This window comes from Schistocerca americana, chromosome X (assembly GCF_021461395.2).
Source record: "Schistocerca americana isolate TAMUIC-IGC-003095 chromosome X, iqSchAmer2.1, whole genome shotgun sequence".
In the NCBI taxonomy this organism is placed as follows: Eukaryota; Metazoa; Arthropoda; class Insecta; order Orthoptera; family Acrididae; genus Schistocerca; species Schistocerca americana.
In genome coordinates, this window is record NC_060130.1 from 836,749,874 (window position 1) to 836,772,306 (window position 22,433).

The 22,433-nt window shown below is 40.4% G+C and overlaps 1 protein-coding gene across 5 annotated transcripts in view; it reads right to left on the reverse strand.

The window, feature by feature from the left end:
- The window catches only part of LOC124555709, a 411,411-nt gene that overhangs the window by 272,785 nt on the left and 116,193 nt on the right, over positions 1–22,433 (reverse strand). For all 5 annotated transcript variants that reach the window (XM_047129715.1, XM_047129717.1, XM_047129716.1 and 2 more), the window contains exon 2: positions 12,163–12,283. The gene's annotated coding sequence lies outside the window, so the exon portion shown is untranslated. The remainder of the gene's footprint in view (positions 1–12,162; positions 12,284–22,433) is intronic.

Here is a 22,433-nt window from a genome sequence, read left to right on the forward strand (position 1 = left end):
TATGCTTTCACCAGTCAAATTTTGAATGATCTGAATAACCGAACACCACCCATTGGGATTTTTTGTGATCTCTCAAAGGCTTTTGATTGTGTAAATCATGAAATTCTGCTACACAAGCTCAAGTATTGTGGCATGAGTGGGACAGTGCACAAATGGTTTAATTCGTACCTAACTGGAAGAGTGCAGAAAGTTGAAATAAGTAGTTCTCGTAACATGCAAAGATCAGCACATTCCTCAAACTGGGGGACTATCAAGAATGGGGTTCCACAAGGGTCAGTCTTGGGTCCTTTGTTGTTCTTATTATATATTAATGACTTGCCATTCTATATTCATGAAGAGGCAAAGTTAGTTCTCTTCGCTGATGATACAAGTATAGTAATCACACCTGAGAAACAAGAATTAACTGATGAAATTGTCAATACTGTCTTTCAGAAAATTACTAAGTGGTTCCTTGTAAATGGACTCTCTCTGAATTTTGATAAGACACAGTACATACAGTTCCGTACAGTGAATGGTATGACGCCATTAATAAATATAGACCTTAATCAGAAGCATATAGCTAAGGTAGAATATTCCAAATTTTTAGGTATGTCCATTGATGAGAGATTAAATTGGAAGAAACACATTGATGATCTGCTGAAACGTTTGAGTTCAGCTACTTATGCAATAAGGGTCATTGCAAATTTTGGTGATAAACATCTTAGTAAATTAGCTTACTACGCCTATTTTCACTCATTGCTTTCATATGGCATAATATTTTGGGGTAATTCATCACTGAGGAATAAATTATTTATTGCACAAAAGCGTGTAATCAGAATAATAGCTGGAGTCCACCCAAGATCTTCCTGCAGACATTTATTTAAGGATCTAGGGATATTCACAGTAGCTTCTCAGTATATATACTCTCTTATGAAATTTGTTATTAACAACCAAACCCAATTCAAAAGTAATAGCAGTGTGCATAACTACAATACTAGGAGAAAGGACGATCTTCACTATTCAAGATTAAATCTAACTTTGGCACAGAAAGGGGTGAATTATACTGGCACTAAAGTCTTTGGTCACTTACCAAATAGTATCAAAAGTCTGACAGATAACCAACAAGTATTTAAGGAGAAATTAAAAGAATTTCTGAATGACAACTCCTTCTACTCCATAGAGGAATTTTTAGATATAAATTAAGAAAAAAAAGAAAAAAAAAACAAAAATATTAAAAAAATAAAAAAATAAAATAAAAAATAAAAATAAAAAATAAAGAAAAACAAAAAAACACAAAAAAATAAAGTTGTTATATTAACTTAAGTATGTTGTTAAATTAACCTAATTATGTCATGCATTGGAAAATTCGACTCGTTCCACATCATTACGAAATATCGTATTCATGATCCATGGAACTAGTATTAATCTAATCTAATCTAATCTAATCTAAAAGGTCATCAAAACTGCAGTCAGTAGGAGCTATCTACAGCAATCTTCATCATATGATCCACAGTACAAAAAAAAAATGTTTGAAAATGGAGGTCAACCCCAGAAAGGGACCAAAAGTCCTTCACTTAAAATGTGATATGTGGGAAATGAATGAAGACATTGATGAAAGAAAGTAGAATCTACGGAAATAGCCAGGTCAACATCAAAGGCCCCCACCATGAGAAAAACAGAGAAATAAGAATAGTTGGAGATGGGAAATTGCAGCACAAGAATGGAAGCAGATGATGCAATAGCTTGGGACCGTGTGTTTGCCCCCTCCCACGCGCGCACACACACACACACACACACACACATGTGCCCACGCGCGACCAAGAGCGAGTCCTCTGAAGGGTCAAGGAATAGAAAAATCGCTGAACTGTAGACTGGCAACTGGCCCAGATGACCCACCTGTGTGGTTTCTATAAAGATTATGTGAAAGAACTTGCTTCCCTTCTAGCAGCAGTTTTTCCTTTATCACTGGAGCGACTCATTGAACCAAGTGATCAGAATAAAACACAGGTCTTTCTCAATTTCAAGAGATGTCATAAGACAGATAAACGTAATTATAAGGAAGATTACTAGTATTTTAAATCCCATCCAAATTAAGAAAAAACATGAGTTCAAATTAGGGAATGGGAAGGGGGGGGGGGGGGGCGGAGAGATACCAATCTATGTCCTTTTCCAAGGAACCATTCTGACAAAGCAGTTTACAGAAAGAACAGAAAATATAAATTTGGATGACAAGAAGCAGATTTGAACTGCCATCCTCCAAAATGTGAAGCCAATGTCTATCAGCGTGCCATTTTGCTTAGTCACATAATTGTTGGCCTACATCACTGCTTCAGTCTGCTGAATTATGGAATACTAAAATCTGCTCTGTATGAATCAGCATGGATTCTGACAGCAGAGATCTTGTAAACCTCAGCTGGCATATTTGCCATATACAACCACATCCCAGTTGGAGCCATGTACCTTGATTTTTGATAGACATTCGATACAGTTATGAATTGTCATTCAGTGAACAAGCTATGAGCTAACCAAAGACCATCCCAGGTTTGTGAATGGTTTCACCACATCCTAGCAGATACAATGAAATATATCATTTTTAATATGACATACTCCAGATGTAAAAGCAGTTTCTGGAATACTGCAAGAAAATGTTATGGAGACATGAATGTTATACAATAGCACCCCACATGCGGCAGGCAAGAGATGGCGTTCTGTGCCAACAGAAGATGTGAAGGCATATCCCACATGATCATTGGATTTAGAGCAATGGGTGTAAAAAACAATGGAATTCTGAAGCTCCTGTAAGAGCGTTCAGAACACCATTGGAGTGATGGAGGCTTTTGGGACCTGCAAGAAATACATCCGAAACTGGGATCAAGGAACTAACCTAAGGGCGGGGAAGGGGGTGGGTCAGGAGAGAACATGGGAAAAAGGATAAGGAAATGACATGGAAGTCACGGCAGACAAATGCGAGGCAGAGCCCAACCGGTAAACCCACTCAAGGGCGGCAGTGGACAGGTGATAGCCAAAAAGAATAGAAAAGGAGGGGTGGCTAAGGAAGAGTGGATAGTGATGGCATAGGAGACCAGAAGCTGGGGCTGCTGAATTAAAAGTGGGGGGATGCCAGAGCACGAAATGCACTAGTGGCTAAATGAATACTGGGATGATGAACTGGGTCCAAGAGGAGCAGCATCGAAGGGCCAGTTGACCAATGAATTTGGCAACCATAGTCCAGATGAGAGAGAACTAATACCCAGTAAAGGTGGAGAAGGGTCAAACAATCTGAACCCGAAGAGGTGTGGGCAAGGAAGCGAAGGACACCTGAGCCAACCTTCAGATGACAGATATTGGACAACCACGTAAGCTTGTTGTCAAAAAGAAGAGCCAAGAAATGGAACTGGAGGACCACAGTCAGGGGTTGGAGGTTGAGCTAGAGCTCCAGATCAGGATAGACCATAGTATGGTGACAGAAATGTACCATCCTTGACTGAAGAGGAGCGGACTGAAAACCACGCAAGAGGGTCCATATAGAAGCACGCTGGATGGCAACCTCCAGCTATCATTTCACAGAGGCCACCGAGTGGGAGCTAGCCCAAATACAGAAATCATCCACATACAGAGTAGGGGCGACTAAGGTGTGGCAGAGGCCACAAGTCCATTAACAGTGATGAGAAAAAGGACACTTAAGAAGGAGCCCTGTGCAGTGCCATTCTCCTGGGTCTGCAGAGAGCTGAGAACAGTGCCAACCCAGACTCTGAACAACTGGTGGCACAGGAAGTGGTGAATAATAATCAGGGGGTAGGGGGAGGGGAGGTAGGGGGCACCTAAGATACCATTAATGGAGCATCAGGAGGATGTGAGGGAGACAAACTGTGTCATAGGACTTACAAAGACTGAAGAAAACTGCAACAAGATAACAGCACTGAGAAAAGGCCTGCCAAACTGCCATTCCCTATCGAAGCATATGATCAATCAGAGACTGTCCCTCCCAAAAGCCATGCCAGTAAGGAGATAAAAGGTCCCGAGACTCAAGCACCCAATTGAGCCGAGAAGCCATCACCCATCCTAGTAAATTCAGTGGACACTGGTCAGGCTGACTGGCCAGTAACAATCAAGGGATGATGGATTCTTCCCAACCTTAAGGACAGGAACCACAGTACTGTCTCTCAGTTGAGGGTGGAGAAATGCCTTTGAACGAAATACAATTAAACACCTGGAGGAGGTACTGTCATCATGGAAGACTGAGGTGTTTAAGCAACTGGCTACTGACAAAATCTGGGCTAGAGGCTGAATTGCGGAAAGAAGAGAGGGCCAGAAGAAGCTCCCAGTCAGTAATTGGTTCACTGTAGGATTCCACCTGATAAGGGGTAAAACTTTTATGGATGAGGAAGGCAGCTAGATAGGAAGCATACACTGATGCTGTCACAAAATGAGTCGCGAGATTTTCTGTGAGAACTGATGGATCTGAACAAAGATCACCTGGAAGGGCAAGCCCCAGAATGGAAGACTGCTTCTGACAACCTTGGAGAGTGCAGAGTGTAGCCCACACCTGTGATGAAGGGACAGAATAACCTACAGATAAGATAAAACACTCCCAACACACTCACTTGTCCTGTTTGATTAAGTGAAGAGCTTTGGAGTGAAGATGTTTAAAGGCAATAAGACCAGCAGAGGACAGGTGCTATGCAGGATGTTACAAGGCATGATGACGATCACAGATAGCAGTGGCAATGACCATGCTCCACCACAGAACCAGCCAATGGTGAATGAGACCTGCCAAGCTGGGAATGGCAATTCCAACAGTGCAGATTATCTTATCGGATAGATCGCATATGACCTCATCAATACAACCTGGCAAAGACTGTGTAAATGTGAGCTGGGAGATATATAGAAGTCAATCAGCATGATGGAAAGCCCAGCAGGATTAACCTGGTCATCAGAAGGTGGGAATGGAATGAGAGAATCAATGGGCAGTGGTCACTATCACAGAGATCATCACATTTTCACCAGTGTAAGGAAGCAAGACAGGGAGGTTAAGAGAGTGAAATAGCAATGGCAGAGAAAGTGCCATTTGTGCACTAAAATGAGTAGGAGAACCATCATTAAGAAGGCACAGGTTGTGGTCCACATGACACAACTATATGAAAAAAATCACTGTCCCACAAAGGGTGATGGGCATTAAAATTCTCTAGGGAGAGGAAGGGAGGGGGGAGTTGCTGAAGGAAGGCAGTTACGGCAGCAGATATAGGTGGCCTGTCAGGAGGGAAATACAGAATGCACACTGTGACTGCAGAGTCCACGTGGACCCAGATGGCATCTACTTCCGATGTGGTATGAAGTGGGAACCATGTGCTAAGAATATCCATATGGACCAATGTGCAAACGCCAGAAGAAGCCCTCAAAGGGCCAACCCACTTCCAACAAAGCAAGGAACCACAAAGGGTTAGTGAGGGAGCATCAGTAAAATGAGATTCCTGGAGGACAACATAAAGTGCCAAGTGAAAGGTAATAAGGGATAGCAACTCTGGAAGATAACGGTAGTATCAATTACAGTTCCACTTAATAAGCACACAGTCGGTATCTAAATGGGAGGTGAACAGGCTGAAGCCAATCACACATGGTCATCACCCAGAACCAATGAGGATGGGGGTGACGTCAGGTCTCAGGAGAAAGCTACATCACTGACAGGTGCCAAAGAAGGTCGACATTTGTTTGGCCAGGGAGGAGGGAGCTGCACATGGAGAGGAGGGCATGGGAATTGTAGGGGAGGGGGAGACAAGAGGCTGACGGGACTGGGGTAAGGAAGAATGAGGGGGAAAGGATGTAACAGAGGTAAAAGTAGAAGTCATCAACACAGGATGAAGTCAGTGATATTTCTGACAAGCCTCAGTGTAAGTTGAAAGGATCAAGGGACTTACACTCTTGTAACGTCTTTTCTTTCCTATAACCTGGGCAGTCTGGTGAGCGTGGATAGTGACGATTCTGACAATTAACACACACACGGGTGGTGGTACACAAGGGCACCCCACATGGGGTGGGTGTCTGCATTCACCACATAGCGGGAAGATGTGCCCGTAATGTAAGCACCGAAAATACATCATGGGTGGTGGGACATACGGCTTCAGGTCACAGAAAAATCCATAACCTTGACCTTCTCCAGGAGGGTATCTCTCTCAAAAGCCAAGAGAAAGGCACCTGTATTTGTGCAATCATCCTTATGACCTTTCTACACACACTGAACAAAATGAATGCCCCTCCATTGAAGATTGGCCAGGAGCTCCTCATCAGTATAGAGGATGAGGTACCTATGAAAAATCAGTCCCTGAACCATATTCACCATATTCAAAGACTGGTGATGTGTAAAAGACACTGAAACCTCTCCACGATTATCGTAAGCACAAATGACTGCAGATTGAGCATCAGAAATAGTTTTGATCAACAAGGAACCCAACTGTATCTCACTGAAAAACTCCACTTTGCCAAACTTTTGATATTTTCCACAAAAAGTAACAGCTTTGTGGTAGTGAATGTGTCCTCGTCCATCCTAGTACAGACCAGGTGGTGGGGAAAGTGTTTCACCCCAAGCTGGCAATATTGGCCCACCTCCCAGGGTGTAGCCAGGGAAGGGAAAGCCATAGGGTCACAAGAAGCAGTATTCACATAGGGTCACAAGAAGCAGTATTCAATTATCTGGTATCAACCAAAGAGATGCCCATAGAAGAACAGCCAGATTTCTGGAGCTTGATACATTTCATATGCAAAGCATCCACCCTGATACCATCTACTCCGAACATGGGCTCTTCCCATGGGCACCACCCAGACACAGCAAGGGCCATCCGGCACAGTGCCCATTGCCGGGGGTACCAATCTACAGAATGACAAGCTACCACTCCAAGGCATACATGGTGAGGCAACAGCTCAGTTATCACAAGTGTGACCCCTGTGTTATTAGGGGGCTCAGCCAGATGGGCACATAAGAGCCCCACCACAAGAACTGGCTGCATGTGCTTGCCACCTAGCAGCACTGAGGGGGCCTACAGGAGGAAAGGAAGAGGGGAAGGAAGGGGGCAGAGGAATCCATGCTGTGGATGCTAGGGAGGGAGTTCTTCCCCAAATGGCTCTCACTACAGAGAGAAAATTTACAAGTGGAACTCAAACAACAAAGGGGGACCAAAAATGCCAAAACCGAAGGATGAAAAAGAAAAGGCAAGGGAAACAACATTGCAAAGAATACAGGAAACCAGATGGATAGCCAAGTTGAATAAGTAAGAAGACCAACTGTGGGGAAGGACGACACAGCCAGGAAGGAGTGAGGATGGGGACGGAGGGCACAGGAAAGGAAAAACAGCCTGGGAAGGAAGAATGGGCTGCAATAGCCCAAGACCCTGTGGGCACCATGCACGAACTAACGAAAAATCTGTGAGCTCCAGGTGGGTGCCACATCTGTCTCCCAAAAAGACCATGATGAGAAATGTTACAATTGAAATCTCACCCATAGATTACCAACTTTTGTTCTTCCCACTCACCATTCGCAAATGGAACAGTGAAAAGGTAGGGGCAGCAAGGGAGCGAGAGAGGTTGGGAGAATGATAGTGGTACCAAAAGTACTTTTCATCACAAACTGTAAGGTAGCTTGCAGAGTATAGATTATGAGAAACTGGACAGTTCAGGCCACAGAAAGCTGGCTACATATCTTCACAAGAATTTTTGCCACATCAGAAGCAGAGAAGGTGGTGGTGTGTTGGATCACGTGTGAGAGGATTTATCAATAAGCAACCATCAACTGGCCCATGAAATACACAGTTCAAAGAATACAGTGAGAAGTGGAGCAGCAACTAATTTTGAATGCAGAGTTCAATTCTATCAATGCATTATCTAACTCAGTACTGCGCTGCTGAAATTCCTACAGTTTTCATGGTTCAGGATGAGGCCTGGTTGCTTCATGGTTTTCATGTGTTCATGGTTTTACCATGAACACATTTTCAACAGCCACAATATCTAGTGTGAAGAAAACCTGTCTGACAAATTCTTCTTTTATCATCAGCAATGATTTTCTTAAGCTCATGGGCTGCAATTTTATAATGTCAAAAACAGTACCTCACCTCATGTGCTGCCACCCTGTTTGAATGGTGCTCATTTCCAGATGTTGATTCAAGATGTGCAGCCACTTTTATTGCAGACAGTAACACTTCTTGTTCACAAGAGGATGTGGTTTCATCATGACAGTACAGCATTCCATGTCAATATTAATACCCGTGAAAACCTTAATGCAAATACTCTCAATCTTGGTTTGAAGTGGAGGTTATATTCATATCCAGCACAATTGCTGGACCTCACGTCTACAGATTTTATACCATTGGTTTACATTTAGTTGTTGCAAGAATGAAACCCCACTAAAAAGGGTAAAGGAACTGGTTGGAAGGGTCTTGGTAGCTTGCGTCATTGTATAGCAGTCAATTGCAATATTTGAGATAGTGCATCAAAATCATATTCATTGCTGCTGTAACTGTACTGAAACTACTGATTGCCACTGAAGAGTTACTAGAAGCTTTATCTGTTGCTGCACTGGCAAGTTACTTATATAAAAAAAATAACAACATATTCATATTGAATTTAATTGATGAAAGGAGAAAATATAAAAATTCACTAAATGAAATAGACAAAAAGGAATACAAATGTCTCAAAAATGAAATTGACAGGAAGTGCAAAATGGCTAAGCAGGGATGGCTAGAGGACGCATGTAAGGATATAGAGGCTTATCTCACCAGTGGTAAGATAGATACTGCCTACAGGAAAATTAAAGAGACCTTTGGAGGAAAGAGAACCACTTGCATGAATATCAAGAGCTCAGATGGAAACCCAGTTCTAAGCAAAGAAGGGAAAGCAGAAAGGTGGAAGGCGTATATAGAGGGTCTATACAAGGGCGATGTACTCGAGGACAATATTATGAAAATGGAAGAGGATGTAGATGAAGGTGAAATGGGAGATATGATACTGCGTGAAGAGTTTGACAGAGCACTGAAAGACCTGAGTCGAAACAAGGCCCCAGGAGTAGACAACATTCCATTAGAACTACTGACAGCCTTGGGAGAGCCAGTCCTGACAAAACTCTACCATCTGGTGAGCAAGATGTATGAGACAGGCAAAATTCCTTCAGACTTCAAGAAGAATATAATAATTCCAATCCCAAAGAAATTAGGTGTTGACAGATGTGAAAATTACAGAACTATCAGTTTGCTAAGTCACGGCTGCAAAATACTAACGCAAATTCTTTACAGACGAATGGAAAAACTAGTAGAAGCCGACCTCGGGGAAGATCAGTTTGGATTCCGTAGAAAGACTGGAACACGTGAGGCAATACTGACCCTACGACTTATCTTACAAAATAGATTAAGGAAAGACACACCTACGTTTCTAGCATTTGTAGACTTATAGAAAGCTTTTGGCAATGTTGACTGGAATCCTCTCTTTTAAATTCTGAAGGTAGCAGGGGTAAAATATAGGGAGTGAAAGGCTACTTACAATTTGTGCAGAAACCAGATGGCAGTTATAAGAGTCGAGGGGCATGAAAGGGAAGCAGTGGTTGGGAAGGGAGTGGGACAGGGTTGTAGCCTCTCCCTGATGTTATTCAATCTGTATATTGAGCAAGCACTGAAGGAAACAAAAGAAAAATTCGGAGTAGGTATTAAAGTCCATGGAGAAGAAACAAAAACGTTGAGGTTCGCCGATGACATTGTAATTCTGTCAGAGACAGCAAAGGACCTGGAGGAGCAGCTGAATGGAATGGATAGTGTCTTGAAAGGAGGATATAAGGTGGACATCAATAAAAGCAAAACGAGGATAATGGAATGTAGTCAAATTAAGTCGGGTCACGCTGAGGGAATTAGATTTGGAAATGAGACACTTAAAGTTGTAAAGGAGTTTTGCTATTTGGGGAGCAAAATAACTGATGATGGTCGAAGTAGAGAGGATATAAAATGTAGACTGGCAATGGCAAGGAAAGCATTTCTGAAGAAGAGAAATTTGTTGACATCGAATATTGATTTAATTGTCAGGAAGTCGTTTCTGAAAATATTTGTATGGAGTGTAGCCATGTATGGAACTGAAGCATGGACGATAAATAATTTGGACAAGAAGAGAATAGAAGCTTTCGAAATGTGGTGCTACAGAAGAATGCTGAAGATTAGATGGGTAGATCACATAACTAATGTGGTGTCACCGCCAGACACCACACTTGCTAGGTGGTAGCCTTTAAATCGGCTGCGGTCCGTTAGTATACATCGGACCCGCGTGTTGCCACTATCAGTGATCACAGACCGAGCACCGCCACACGGCAGGTCTAGTCTAGAGAGACTCCCTAGCACTCGCCCAGTTGTACAGCTGACTTTGCTAGCAATGGTTCACTGCCTACAAACGCTCTCATTTGCAGAGACGACAGTTTAGCATACCCTTCAGCTACGTCATTTGCTACGACCTAGCAAAGCACCATATTCTGTTACTATTCTGAACAGATAATATTGTGAATCATGTACCATCAAGAGCGACGTTCATCATTAATGGATTAAAGTTAAGTATCAGACTAATTATGTCCGCTTCCTGAATTCTCATTGCTTGTCATGTTCCAGACCTCACGTCAGTATAGTTCTTCCCTCCTCACACGTATTGAGCAGAATTGGGGAGAAGAGGAGTTTGTGGCACAACTTGACTAGAAGAAGGGATCGGTTGGTAGGACACGTTTTGAGGCATCAAGGGATCACCAATTTAGTACTGGAGGGCAGCGTGGAGGTTAAAAATCATAGAGGGTGACCAAGAGATGAATACACTAAGCAGATTCAGAGGGATGTAGGTTGCAGTAGGTACTGGGAGATGATGAAGCTTGCACAGGATAGAGCAACATGGAGAGCTGCATCAAACCAGTCTCAGACTGAATACCACAACAACAACAACAATAATTCATTTTCGACCGTTACTTCCACATACCAAAGTAATCCATTTAGAATCCCCCACCAATTATAAAATTTTGGCCCCAAACATTTGACACATCCACATGCACTGAAAAATGAGAACTTCTGTTTCAGATTTGTGCTTTTTACTGAACTTGTGTCCATGGTTGCAGCAAGTTGTTTAAAAGATTGCATCCTGCTTGGAAATGTCAGTTTTACTTTATCTGTTGTACTACTGTACAATTTTTGGCCATTTGTTAGTATCTGGACATTTTTAGATAATACGTTTGTCAAAATTTGACAATCGCATATTGTGCCATACATATCTCTTGCACATGTTGTATTTACAGGGTGTCCAAAGCCATCATACTTATGAATACAAATGAAATAGCTGTAGTAAGACTCTATAATAATGTTTAGATGATCAGCAATTCTATTTGTTAATAGAAGTAATTTATGAATTTCTGACATGTACTCACATTAATTGTTCTGGTAGTACAGGTTTTTGTTACAAATGTGAAATTTACATTCACAAGTGCAATGACTGTGGACAGCCTTCAAATACAACACAGCCAAGAGGCTAGTATGTTATAATGTGTGACTGCTGATTTCTTTTACAAATGTATTGTCTAAAAATGTAGAGAGCCTTGAAAACATACTGTACAACAGCACCACAAATAAAGTAAAATTGATATTTGCATGTTGTATGCAATCATTTAAATACTGTTTGAAAGAATGTATGTTAGAAGAATAGACTCAAAAAGTGGCAGATGGGTCCGCAGAAGACACTGATCTGTAACTGTTAGACACAATGACTGGTATAAGCCTAAGGAGCATCAATGCAAATGAAAAGATTAAGTCTTACTGTGCCCAATACATGGCATAGCAATAATAAATTAAAAATGAATAAGTCTTAGGAAAAAAACAAGGAGTAAATGAGGACATGTTTACAGTACAAGCAGGGAAACATTAACACTGCAGGTTTTACCTACTTAACTTAAGTCATGAACTGCACACACAGAACGAGCACCTTGGGGGGGGGGGGGGGGGGGGGGGGGGGGGTGGCAATGATAACGAGAAATGGCTATCACAACTTACCTGCTTGCATTTCAAGTTACAATTTTAAGCATAGTTTTATGTGACAACTGTGCTACAAATCTTTAAGCCTTGTTTAGATGAGTGATCACACAGTACAGAATTAGGACAATGAAAGCCCAAGATCTTTTAGATAATGGATACATACTCATGCAACTGTCACCAAACTTTTATTGCAAAAGGCTTGTTGGCAGCTTTTCTGTTGAGAGGATGTTCTATGAATGCGAAGTCCAAGTCCCGTATCAGAAAGCCCTTTCTTGGTTGGAGTCCTGAAACAGACATAAAAAAGAATACTGAATCATGCATGCAGTACTATTTATCAAGTCACATCTACATTATTAACCTAATATTTATAAATAAAGTAAAATATTAACATAAACACTATACACAAAGGAAAAGACTTACTTGACTAACATTTGTTAAAACAAACAACTGTAAGAAAGCTCACAGAGACCCACATTTAAAAGCAACACTGACTTTCCTGTCATCAGAATGTTATGCTCAGGAGCTAGTATGAAAGATAGCTGCTGAAGATGTCACAGTCTCTCCAAATTCTTGCACATAGGATTCTCAAGATGCAGGAAAATACACACATATACAAGAACAGACAAACAGTTAACATTCTAATATAAATGTACTACTAATAATGCACAAGTTTTAAGTTGTGAGTTAACTCTAAGTGTGTCCTGTCCATTTATCTGGGGTTCAAGGCAAGTGGCAATCAAATTACTCAAATGACCATAGAACTCCCTGCTGTTATGTTCCATAGGATACTCAGCAATAGGATATCACACACTGCAAACAAACAATTTATGAATAAACATTCATTCTGAATGATAGCTTTGTAACAATTGTACAAAACAATTGGGTGCCAGACGAGGTATTTAAAGTTATATACAGATACACTTTCTGTTCGTACTGATGTCACACATAGGAAGATATAATGATGCATATGGTACAATATGTTGGTTTATACAGATGCAAGAGCTCAGCAGATTTAAAGACACGAGAAACAACTGCTTCATCAAAGGCATAATTCATAAAAAAAGTGAAGTAGCCATAATTTCTGTCCTCTGATACAGTATGAGATCACGTCAAACAGACAGTACTACTTCCAGTCTGAGTGCTACAGATTTCACAATATTAATAATGAGTTAATGAGTGATATATTGCCATTTCTCAAGGGCAGGAGGCTTCCAACAAAACAGTTCGCAAGATATACTGCCCTAGTTTCGAAGTGGATCACAGTCATATTCAATATGACTGTAGTCTGAAAAACCTGTCAGCAGCATCATTCAAGAGATACTCAATTTTGTGGCATGTAGCCCATCATTTGAACTTCATGGAGAAAAGCATTATCACGTATTAATAGCAAAAGCTTTCTATGATAACAGGAAATGTCCTATCAGAAGGTCAAAGATAGTTGTCCCTTTTCCTTTGAGTCTGCGAAGAAATGTACAAATAATGGAGGCGATCCATATGTACAGCAGTATCAATTCCAGACTGCACTGTAAGCCCATCATATAACAGTGTTATATTTTGGAACAAACTAAAGAGTGATGGTTGCTTGTACCCAATACTCTTCAGTGATAAATTTATCAAATGTCAGGTTTAACACTAATATGTCACTTTGTAACATAACAAAAGATTGCTCTATTCAATATTTCTTCACTTTCAGTACATCTCCACTCATTGTATTTGACCTCTTCTTGAGTGAGTTATGAATTTGCACTTTTGGACATCACAATGAAACTTCTTATCCCGAACTAGCTGACCAGTTTCTATCCTATAGGTTAAGATTAAGAATTATTTCCATCAAAGATCATACTGAACACCAGCCACTCCTGGAATGCTAATAATTTATCAATACCCCCCCTTTCCCTCCCTCCCCCCCTCCCTTGTTAACAATGTATCTGCTTGTAAAGATATTTTTCCTCTTCTTGGAACAAAACTGAATGTTAGTTCCTGTTCTTGATGCTGTCCCAGACACAAATATCTCCTTTGCAAGCATCATGATTGGTTGATACCATAGTAGATTTGTAAAATACTGAACAACCTTACAAGTCATATGAGTGGTCAATTTGGGCTGCTCCAATTTTCCTTTGTCTATGCACATAAAGTATAAGAAGACTATATATAGAAAATTTTAGAGTGTTTGGAGGAGATTAAAAGAAACACTTCTTATGTGACAAAAATGTCACAAGTGCAATGCTTCCCTGCTAGATCACTACAGGTTTTTATGCTAGACATGTTCTCAGATGGCATTAAAATTGCCACTTGATAAATATCGTTTTAGAGATGTTGCTGAAAACATAATGTGTTTATATTAATGCACAACTGGCATCTGTGTGCTAATGAATGTCTAACACACTCAAAACAACAGGGACTTCCACAAATAATGGATGCAGTTTCAGCCACACAGACAATTAGCTCTTCTGGAGTGCCTGTCATTGTTTGTTACATCGAACACTTCACCTTCCTCCCACAAAAATAAATCCATATGAGGTCAGCAGTATGTCATAATGCTTAAACAATATAATTAAAAAACTGAAAACCATCTCTGGACACCACTAGCACCAAAACCTTCATGGACTCCTAGTGCAGAAAAGGTGTTCCTGTGGTATTTCCCTCACATAAACAAAGTGTTTCTTTTCATCTGCTCTAGATACACGACAATTTTAACATAATACCCTCTCACACCTGACTCGCTATTGGATCCACCCAAGTGGTGTAATGTCACTCACTATGTGTACAATTCCCTTTCACTGCTACAAAGAATTCATTTACATGTTGATCATTAATTATTTTGACTTGTGACTCCTGGGGAAAAGTACAACCATGAACATTGTGTCCTATAGTCTCTTGATGGATCATTCTATCATGGACTTTGGGAGAGAACTTACCCAGAAGTCCTCTACAGCAGCTCACTGTGATGACTGACAGTTTGTTTATGCAGTATGCTTTTGACTCAGGAGTCCCAAACAGTTCATTTCTTGAGCTTAACCCAGTCACAGTTCTTCTGTTTCCCTGATGTTCACACGTCACCTCCCCACAAAGGGAACTACATGTTTACTGTAATGTATTATAACAAGTACTCACATAAGAAACAATGCAACTTTATAACAATTTGAAAGATTATATCTCACTCAAGCAAGTAAAGTATCAGTAATACATTAAATAAATGGGAGGCATTTAGTACATATCGAATTGGTTTACTGCATGTATCTGAATACATGTTACCTAATTTCTAAGGCACAAGAAGTATAACATGCTAGTACAAACTGACATCTGGAGATAAACTGCATTAGAGATATCAGTGAAATAAAAGTTTAAAATGTCCAAAGTCAACTAATCCAATTATTCACCATGTTGAGTGACACAGAGTTACTGGGAGATTGACTGCAAAGAGTCAAAAATCGAATGCAAATATCAGCATCTCGCTATTTCACAAGGACACTGTCATCGGCAATTTGTTACAACCTTACACCATTACTCCAGGTCACTGCCAGCCTACTAGCACACCATATTACCAGGGGGGAAAAAAAGACTATATCGTGGTAAGTGTGCAAGGCATATTAACTTAAGAGCCACTTACATACTGCACACCATACTCTAGATTACATTTACACCAAATGATTGATAGTTGTAGATAAAAGCCTTAATTTGTGCATATATTGTGGGACACACAGCATATTAGCCCAGTCAATGAAGACCAACGCAAGTTCAAACGGGTATAATTCGTATAGTCACATGTTTGTACAGTAGTAGGAGGGAATGTCATGAACATCACATTCAAAATGCCCACTGGTGGGGTGTTAGCATGGGGGTGGGTGTAGAGGGCATTTAAAAATCACTTTCCTGCATTTTTCTTGAGTAAGAAAAACCGCATCTTCTACTGTAATTATTTCCCAGTTCAAAAGTAAACTACATTAAATTTACTATAAAAAAAAGTGTTATTCATTTTTTCTCTAGTACTAATTGCTTTTACGTTGCAGGCAGCTCAAAATTGGCTGGTTATTAAAAATAGTGTTTTAATGATATAAAATTACTGTTTGCCATTAGCTGAAGGGGGCCAATAACAAATGTAAATGTTAATGTTATGGTACATTTGTCCACTGCAGTGGACAGCTGTTACTGCACTTCTCCAGCACTTTCAATCAGTCCTGAAGCTGCAAATACCCACAGCCCACTCCAGTGGACACTCTCTACTGGTGCCGTGCCCTGTGTGCATTTGCAGTCTCAGGACTGACTGAAAATGTCCAAGAAGTTAAATGAACACTATCCACTGCAGTGGGAACGTGCATCACAGGGTTAAAAAGCATGTACCATGTCTAAGTGCAGTAAAGCCACATTAAGCAATAAATTGCGTTCAGGTGGTATACACTGGTGGAGGAGACAGGGAGGGGTGGAAGGAGAGTCATCGGATTATGGTCATGCACTTCCTTCCTTCACAGGTCTGCAAACTGAAGAGCGAGCAGGTACTGTCCCTCTCTATTTACTGCACTGCGTCACAAGAAGAAACTACAGTGTGTTTCACTAAGTTACACTGACCCTTCACAGTGTGTCTTATGAATCACTGGAAATACAGTGTGCAGGCTTTCCCAGGTGGTATTTATTTGCCACAAAGTGCATCAACACTACAATGAACACACATGAGTTATTGATAATACTTATGCAAGAAACATACATGGACAGAAACTACATAAATCTGTGCACATTATTCCGTACCGCTAGAGGGGAAACTGATTCTTAATCATCCTGTATGGCAGCTGCAGCATTCTTTCGGGAAAGGCAACTGTGAACACTACTTGTCTTACATTTTTCAGGAGCACTATACCTTTCAGAACTTCTTGCCCAATTCTCTTACGTGAGAAGACAAAATGACTTCACTGAGCTTGTGTTTACATAGTGGAGTTATTTTCAGTTTATTAACTGAATACTTATTTGCAGTTGATAAGTGAGCTATTATATTAGAGCAACAGATGGAGCTTACAACTGCCTACCATACCTGTCTCAAATGTAACATGCTGTCAATACGTATTCAACAATGTCGATTTCTTTGTCTCCACTATCACTGGCTGTCATACTTTTCGCTGCATGAGGTGTATCAAACACATCGCCCAACTATTGAAAAGGTCCAGATGCTTAAATTGTCTCCCCCTGCAACCCAAGTGTGTCTCCTACCTATTATGGAACTTCAGACATTTCAATGTTATGTCATGAAATGCATTACAGCAGATTAATCTTCTAGACTTGAACATGATCAGTCCCATTCCATCAGACAAATTCACACCCATCTTGCAAGATATACAGTGGATGTGTGATAAGTGGCTCCATTCAGTGCAACCCACTCTATAAGTGTCAGCAATTCCTGATTGGAATAGATCTGTGCAATCTATCAGTAGCACAATCAATAGTGAAAGAAGTTCACTAACTTTTTGGTCATTCATTAATTTACCACCATGTGACCACAACACAATTGCATGGCTTTACAATCCACTGGCAATGACGGACAGCAGCAAGGTGCCACACTTAGCAATCCAATCCCTTTCCCATATAACACTACAAAGGTTGCTGGCAACCTCACACCTACCAATTATGCACTTCTCATCCATTGTTTGTACAAACTTATTTTACATGAAAGTTCATTTAACAACTGCAATTAAGTACTCATTTAATAAACTGAAAATAACTCCACTATATAAACAAGAGCTTAGTGAAGTCAAGGCACATCTATGCACTGCGTCGCTGGTGATTCATAAGGCGCACTGTGAAGGGTCAATATAGGTTTGTGGAACATCCTGTAGTTGCTTCTTGTGATGAAGTGGGGTAGATAAGAGTGGGCAAGCACCTGCTCGCTTTCAATTTGCACACCTATGAAGGAGGACAGTGATGACCACAATCCAGTGACCTACCTTCCTTCACATTTCTACCTTCCACCCCTGCCCCTCCACCCTCTTACAAGCCCAGAACACAAATTATCCCTCAATATGACTCTACTGCACTTAGATGTGGTACACACACTTAATATTTGTTCTTAACTCACTTCAGTAAACAGTAATTTTACACCATTAAAACATTACTTTCAAAAATCTACAGTTTATCACCTGCAACACAGAAACCATTAATATGATCTTTTTTGTAGGAAATTTAATGTAGTCTAATTTTGTACTGGGGAACATATTCACTAGGATCTGTGGTTTATGAGTTATTCAAGGAAAAAATAAAGAAGTTCCTTTAAACATCTCCCTCCCCCCTCCCCCACATCATACCCCACCAGTAGGGATTTTTAGTATGTGGTTCATGACCTTCCTTACTACCACTGTCCAAAAATTTGTGGTTACACAAATCTTTCCCCTAGTTTTCCTTCATTGATAAGACTATACAATAAACATTAAATTTTGAGGCTGGAGTGCTGTATTATTATAACACTGCACAAAACCATCAGTTCAAGAACCAGCAACCATTCATACAGTGTAAGCTCTGTAGTGAAAAGAAGATACTTGTAAGGACAGTGCAACAATTATTTAATCCCCAAAGTGGTGTCTCTCCAATGTGCAATGCTCTGTGTGATTTATGCATGGCTGCATGTAATCCATCTCAGATGGGAAAGTTGATTCGTTTCACCAACGAGACCATCGTTATAAATAGAGTTCTACCATTCCTATTGCATGCTTTTAGTGGATGTAAAGTGAACTTAGTATACCACATTTTAAGTAGGAACGTATGTTTAGAAAGGGTCAATTTCTGTTACAAACAAATGAAAATTGAATCACATTTTTGGCTTTCACACTAATATTTATGTGTCAGTTTTTCTGTATGGGATGAAGTACACTAACATGCCCCACTTTCTTGCAGATTTCAGAACACCTTTATACACAAATGGGCAGGAATCTCATGGTGGACTGCATCACACATCCTTCTGCTGCACTTACCTTATCACAGGCACCCTCTGTTATGCAAAATGATTTAATTATGTTCTTGGTTGACGGATTTTGCGAAGAAACAAGTTTCCAACATGATAACATGCCAGCACACTTTGCATTTTCCAACAGAGACCATTCTCGTGAGAGATTCAAGGATAAGTGGAAAAAATAAGGTTCAGCATATTGCTTGGTCACCAGTGTCCACAAATTTGACTCATTTATACTTTTTACTGTGAGGTAACATGAGAGTCTTGTTTACAAGAAAAGGTGCAGTCAGGTAAGTTTCATTATTTGGGTTGTGCGTGTAACAGAAATGTTTCCCATATACATGTTATTTTTGACCAAGAAATAGTACTTAACTTACACACAAAATTTGTGCAACGAGTATGGTAAGTTTGGTACTGAACCTACTGATAATGTTTTGCAGTTAACCACATATGATACATCAGTATTAGAGTGCTAGCAAAAATTAATTTATTTTATTTTCCTTTGTAATACAGAAATGCACAATTTCTAAACATACATTTCTACATGAAAGTTTATCCAATAAGCAGCCATACAACCCACACCACTTGTGTAAAAGGAATAATGGAACATTATACAGTAAGAAAACCTGTGTGGGAACTGAACAGAATTCCCATCAGCTATTGACTCAAGGAAAGAGTGGACACTTTGGTATGAACCAGTTGGGCTGAGGTAATACGACACAAGTGTGCTAGGTTGGTTATAATTTTCAGGTAACTGTACAGAGACAACTTGCGCTGTTGAACACCAACTGAAGCAGTGAAGCAGCATTGATTTTTCAAGGAACCATTACCAGAGTTAGTCTGAATTGAGGGTTAACAGAAAAACCTTAATCTTTCTGGCTGTATTACAGTTAAAATAACTCTGTGATTGAAGTTTCAGCAAGCTGAGTGATAGGTGGCCAGCTGCCAACCAATCTTTGTTAATTCTCAAGTGCCACATGCTGCCGGTTTTTTATTATTGTTATTATTATTATTTTTATTTTTAGCTACATACAGAGCCTAATCAAGCACAGCTACCTGTGTGCCATGATAGGTTAAAGAGAAAGATTTAAGACAGTTGTGTTTTAGATGTATTGCAAATATCAGAAGTTGTGAAATGGGGCACAGATGTCTTGAATATACACTGTTTGGTGTTATATATCAATAAAAATCCACAAATCTATCTCGGGTATTCTATGTGAATAAGGCCAAATTGGTAAGCCTGCGTTTATTTATGTGTAAATGAGGGAGGGGGTGTCAATGAAAGATCATCTTTTAATGAAAATCTTCAAATTCTCTCTACAGGATGAACACCACCACACACATTCCTGGTTGATGCAGGAGTTTCTAAGAACTACTCTAGGAAACTTAAATTTGTTACACTTCATATGTCAGTGTATTCCAATTTCAGTGTCAGCGACTGGTGATTATGATTTCTGCTTTACCCACGCCGTAAGCAGACTCCTGTCAAGGTGTCTGATGACTGCTGCTAGTAAACTATTATGTTCAGTGCAGCAAACATGAATATAAATAACATTATTTCAAACTCAATTATTTGTAACATTTCAGTGAGAGGTTCATAAACTTGGATGCTTAAGAATTTATGCACAAAAATTCAAAATATGCATGTGAAATATGCAAATAAAATAGTCACATAATGTGCTGACACAGCAGTTAAAAGCTGAATATCCCCTGTTTTAGCACAAGAACAAGAAATCCGAATGACGTCATCAAATAGGCACTATATTTCAGCAAACCGACTTCTTGCCATCTTCAGCCATTCCTGGAGTCTGATTGACATCTTTTTTTTTTTTTTTTTTTTTTTTTTTTTTTTTTTTTTTTTTTTTTTTTTTTTTTTTTTTTTCTTTCACAGTACCGTTGAACAGGCCTATCGGCTTTGCCAATTTTCCATGTGGTGGTGTCTGTGTAGTGGTAAAGTAGTGCTGCAGTGCACCATTTATTAGCTTTAAACTTTGGGGGTCTGAATTGTAATTTGCTGAACTTAAAAGCTCACCAATCCGCTGCCCTTGGTGGAGTACTGTGCCTTGTGAGAAGGCTTGTTTTTGTTGGACCTTTCTTCTTTGGTCTTCTCACTGCTGCAGCCATCTTTGTTGCTAGGTTGTCTCTGGTCATACACATTTTATCTAATCAGTGTATAGTGGTGCTGGTCTGGTTGTGTTCCTACGGGAGATATATGGAAGTTTTCTGCGCATTGTTACAGAGCTCTCCCAACAATTTCTCTGTCGTGGGACTATGAGTATGTCTGTTCTAAAATGTGATGTGGTTAGTGGCCTTTGGGATCAATTAATTTTGTTCTAATTGTGGTTGTGGGTTCTTTGCTATGGACTGAGTGTACAGTGTGATTTTCCTAGGTTCTCTGTCTGCACTCTGTTGGTTCTTCTATAATGGAGCGACACACTTTCTGTTTGTGCCAGATCTTGGGTTTTTGAATGCCTACTTCTGTCAGATGCCAGCAGCTCTCTCTTAGATTGTCTATTTTTTGGGAACATTCTTGCTGTTAGTTTTCTGATTGTCTGATCAAGTGTGTCCATTTCCAACTTTTCAGGGAGGTGTGCAATTTGGTCTAGTATGGTGCACCTAGAATCCACCTGAGCATCTTGTTTTGCACCAGCTGCAGTTGACGTCTTCTTGTCTGGCATGCTACTGCCCATGATGAACATCTATAGCTCATGATGGACCGTTGTTTTGTAGAGCATTCTTTTCGTTTCTATTTTCATGTTTTTGCCACCTCATAGTGGGTAGAGGGCCTTGGTTAGGTTTAGGGATTTTGTTTTCTTTTCTCTAACGTGGCGATGGTACAACAGTTTCCTGTCTAATGTTGCGCCAAGATATTTGACCTCATCCCTCCAAGGAAGTTCCGGGGCATTGTGTCGCATATCATATGGTTTTGCAGCTTAAGTCACTTTTGGGTCAAGTAGACTGTGGTCGTTTTTCCGGCATTTAGCTAGAGTTAGTTTGATCTGCACCAGCTTTCTATACTGCTTAGTTGCCTTTGGAGCCTACTAATAGAAGCATGGTTTCATTTTACACTGGCGTAAAATGCCATGTCATCTGCACATTGGGCAATGTGGTTCCCTGCCTTCAAGGGACTGTCATTGATGTAGATGTTATACAGTGTTGGGGAAAGCACAGACCCTTGGAGGACGCCTGCTTTCAGTTGGCGACGGAACGAGCATTTGTTGTCTACCTCGACCGCAACATGTCTCTTGTTTAAATTGCTTTCAAGCAGCTTGGTGTAAACATCTGGAATTGGTGTTTGTTGCAGGACCTTCCGAGTCAAGTTGGCATGGCACACATAGTCTAAGGATTTTTCCCAGTCTAAAACCATGACTGCTGTGGATTTCTGTACATTTATGTTGGATGCAATGTGTTCAGCAACTGAAAGCACCTGGAGCTCTGCTGAGACTTTTCTTTGAAATCGGAACTGCTCGGCTCTTAATATGTTGTTTTCTGTGAAAGGTTGTTTG